The sequence below is a fragment of the Pteropus alecto genome, unplaced genomic scaffold, assembly GCF_000325575.1.
Source record: "Pteropus alecto unplaced genomic scaffold, ASM32557v1 scaffold38, whole genome shotgun sequence".
In the NCBI taxonomy this organism is placed as follows: Eukaryota; Metazoa; Chordata; class Mammalia; order Chiroptera; family Pteropodidae; genus Pteropus; species Pteropus alecto.
In genome coordinates this window covers 4,346,247-4,350,811 of record NW_006442512.1, presented here as the reverse complement: position 1 = coordinate 4,350,811, position 4,565 = coordinate 4,346,247, and the positions used below count along the sequence as shown (strand labels likewise).

At 37.9% G+C, this 4,565-nt stretch overlaps 1 protein-coding gene across 1 annotated transcript in view; it reads left to right on the top strand.

Moving 5' to 3' along the window:
• Window positions 1-4,565, top strand: part of THSD4 (thrombospondin type 1 domain containing 4) — a 447,797-nt gene that overhangs the window by 185,275 nt on the left and 257,957 nt on the right. The gene's annotated exons all lie outside the window — the stretch shown is intronic.

Here is a 4,565-nt window from a genome sequence, read left to right as displayed (position 1 = left end):
TTAATGAAATCATTTTTTATTAGAGTCTGCACTTTCGTAATCATCGCTTCTGGATTTGGGCTTTTATGGGTAGATCAAGGACAAATCATCAAGAGTAAGAGGCGGGAGAGAAGGTTAATTTGACCTTTGGGAAATTGTATGAGGACTAATTCACAGATATGCTACCCAGAGTCTGAAACAAAGACTTTTCATTAGTTGATATAAGAAAACAGACAAATTTGGGGAACAATCAAGCTGGGCTGTTTTTGATTTGTCGATGGGAATTTGATTTAACTTTTGAAGCATACTGCAGTCTGGAGTTGCCAGATTTTTAAAAAACATACCTATAACTCTTTAGAAGAAAATAACTTTTTTCTTGTTGAAGGCCAATGATATGTGACAAATTAAGGCAGAATTCTCTGTGAGTTTTAATTATTTTCTAAATGAAATAAATTTATTATTTTCATTCTGACTTAAAATCGTCATAAGCCTATTTTTAATACAAAAATACAGATATTCATAAGGAAGAAAGTAAAAATATTTATATTCTTACCACTCAGTGGGAAACACTGCTAATATTTGGTATATTTCTTCCCAGGCTCTTTCTTGTACATGTAAACACACAATGTATGTATTTTATATAAGAAAGGATTTATACTATACATACGTTTATAACTTGCTGTTTTCTCAATGTTTTAGATATTTTCCTAGTCAATATGTATGTAGTTCACAATCATTAATAGAAACTGTTTAATACTCCATTATATGTATCGCTATTAAATTCCTTATTTTGGGATATTTAAATTGTGTATCAGTCAGCTATGGTTAGAATAATGCTGCATAACAGACAACCACAAAATCTCAGAGCCGTACAGAAATAATCACTTATTTCTTGCTCAGGGGGCGTCACTGATATGTACTAAGGTGGGTGGGGAGGCTCTGCTCCATAGGTCTTTCATTCCCACCCAGGATCTTCTCACCTTGATGCACCTAGTGTTGAATGTTCTTCTTGTGGTGATGACGAAAGTGTGAAAGTGCAAGCCTAGTCACACAAACGCTGTTCAAGCCTTGAGTTGCATCTCGGTCATGAATGTTCCATTGGCCGAAGTAAGTCATAGTGCCAGCCTAAAGTCAGGGGGCGGGAAGCACACTGAGTGCAGAGAGGGATGTAGTGAAGAGTAAATATTTCCAAACGTGAATCCAAACAAGTTTTCTCCATCTTTCATTATTGTAAGTATCATCGTCAGTACTCTAATGGGTACAGTCTGTACACTTGATTAATTTTTTTTGGATAAATTTGTAGAAGTGAAATTTGGTCAAAGTTCAAAGTATATATAAGCTTGGATTTTTATACATGTAGCCGGACTGCCCTTGTTCAGCTTGTTTTAAAACAAAAACAATTGTACAGGAATGCTTTTATTCTTTGTCATATAAAACTATTTATAAATATTTTCCAAAATGAAAATAGGTTTACAAAAAACTGTTCCTCACTGGGTAGGGGAGGAGGGGGCAGCCCTGACCCCCGGGTCCTCAGGGTGGAGCCGAGGAAGAGGAAACCTCCCAGCCCCCAGGAATGAGTTTTTACTGACATTTGTGAGATCGTTTTCATAAGAGGAAAAGTGAAGATATTCACTAAGGCAAAAAACAAAATGACAATAAAAATTCTTTATTTGATTAAGAGAAAAAACTCCCTAAATAATGACGAATTTTGTCTCTAAATGAAACTTTAGACTTTATGAAAGAAGGAGCCCCAGTTAGTTCTCAAAGATCCAGAATAAGGCAGACTGATGACTTTGGAATACCATATCGTTAGGCACTTTTGTGGAAGGTCCTGACAGATATCTCTTAGCTTCTAAGTATGTTCATAAAATCTTGAGTTATTCCTTCATAGGCATATAAAACCTTAAGAATTCCTAGGAAAATAAAACTTTTTAAAATAAACGTTAAGGTTTGAAAATACATGCAGATCAATCCTTTCCCAGCACAGCGGGGTTTCTCTTAGTTACAGTTTTCTTAGTTTTTTTGTTTTTTGTTTTTTGTTTTTTGTTTTTTGTTTTTTGACATGTGCAGCCCAGATAGAGAAGATGAAAGTTCCTTTTTTTAATTTTCCTTTTTTCCTCTTTTCTCCTTCCCTACCTTTTAGTTCCTCTCCCTACTTTAGCTTCTATATTTCTCCTCTTCACTGGTTCATTGAGTCCTTTAATCACCAAGGAAAGAAGGAGAAAAGGAGGAAGGGAAAAGAAAAGATGCATATGTATGTGCCCATAGCTGTGTAGAGCAATCATTTCATTGTATCTATTGACTAGAGTGTTATTTTCTCATCTCGTTAATTCAGTCTTTTACTCTGGAGACATTTATGAGAACACTATGGCTTCTAATAAATGAATGTTTTGGGTGAACTCCTATAAGTGAATAGTGAGAAGGTAGGGCTTCTTGGTGTGTTTCCAGCCATTCCTCGAAAATGTATCCTTTAGGTTTTAACACCAGAAAAATGGCCCAGAAACAAAAGTGCCCTTCCCAAAGTCCAACATCAACATAGGGTAAAAAAATGATACCTGCTCCTCTGACCGTACTCAGGTCACAAAAGGGCCAAAGATGACAGCCATATTATTCCATAATGTGTTTGGCTTCAGCTAATTGTAACCAACTCAGAACAGCTAGAACCAAGAAGGGTTTGTTTTCATCTCATAATAAAAAGTCTAGTGGTGGACAATAACCGAAAGTGGTTCAGCGATTTAACAATAGCATCGTCTCTACTGATTCCCTTGGCCTTTCTTTCATGGTCACTTAATGACTGCTACAGTTTCAGCCATCACACCTGAGTTCGAGGCAGAAAGAAAGATGGAAAGAGCAGTACTTTAACAGGAAAGCAAAACTTTCTCCTAACTGTTACCGCCCCACCCCCCGGCCACGCCAGCCAAGCTCAGCTTATATCTCATTGGCCAGAACTGTTAGAATGCCCATTCCTAGCAATGCAAGAGACCAGGAAAATGAGTATTTTTGATGAAGACATTAAAAAAAAGGGGGTTGAGAATAGGTGTGGGATTGCCAATAAAAAATGTCTTACACATTTATTTTAGAAGGATCCTTTCTATTCGGTCTGAGGAATACTCAATTACTTTTTATTGTCTAAGCGATACATTGCATTGTAGTAACCTCAGAAAATGAAAATGAAAGGGGAAAAATTTTTTTAAGAAGATATCATTCACAACAAGGAATACAAAATATCAAAGCACCATCGAGAGAAGCAAAGGGACCCAAAGTGGGGAGATGCAAGTCAAGTTGGGCTGACTGCTATATATGTGTGAACATATCCAAATGTATGGTTTCGTGTTATTTGATATGTTAGCATCTTAATGGGTGAAATATTAATTACTAATATTGACGCATATTGGCTTTTGACTTAGACATTTTATCTAGGTGAGAGTAATGTTATTGAACTTGGCCAGGTGGAGTGAGAGGCAATGCTCTGTCACAAACATTCGATTGGTTGTCAGTTTACTTAGGAAAGTAACTTGAACTTTCGCAGCCTCGGTGTCTGCTTCTGGAGAACTGAGAGAGCACCCACTCTGCCTCCCTCGTAGCATTGTGTGCAACACGTGAGAAAGTACACTGTAAACAACAGTGGGCCCTTCGAATATGTGTTAGTGTGGTATCTGTTTCACATTGAGCCCCTCAGACAGCTTTTCCCTGAACCTGGGCTTTCTCAGGATTTGAAACTGAGATGGAGGCAAGACTATATTCCCAAAAGGAAGCTTTTGGAATATATTTCTACAAAATTCCTCATGCTTCGACCACTGGGGAAATTCTGTCTACTGATTTCACTGAATCCACCAGCAGAGTCTAATCACGAAAAACATCCACAGAGAATGGTTTTACTTTTCTAAATTAGCTTTCAGAAAGGCCCACATGCCGTTGTTTCCATGAGTAATATCAGAAGAATAAACTGGCTGTGGGTCTCTTCCTAAGTTGTTTTTCCCATGAGATAGGTACTATTATTATTCCAAATTTAAATTTGAGGAAATCAAGGCTCAGAAAGAGTATGTGTTTTAACTAAGATTGTGCAGAGCCTGTGGGGCTCTTATCCAAAAGCAGAGCTCTTGCCCTCAACTGCCATCAGGGGTTACACGTAACATCATCAGCCTCAGAAGTCTCTTCTGTCTCCTCCTCATCATCTTTTAAGCACGCTTTTACCTTATATAACCCTCTTCTCAACTCTGAGGTTGGTTGAACTGTGAGTTTTCTTGGCCCTGATTTTATAGGTGAGGAAACTGAGGCTTAGAGACATGAAGTCACCTATCCATGATGCTACAGGGAATTTATGATTGCCGAAACCTTGTGATGGAGTAAGACCTTGGATTCTCCCTCCAAGACAGAAGCATTCTAATTTAAAAGTGTTCATGGGTTTCTGACAAAGGGTTTGGTCTGGACTATTAAAATATGCATTCTGGTCGAATTCACTTAAGATTTCCCATCTTTTGGGAGACAGGCCTCTGGCCAGAGTGCTCTGTTCTCCTCCTGACTGCTGCTGACTAGCTTGGTGACCGTCCACAAACGTTTAAACCAATCTATGTCCAAACACTCTT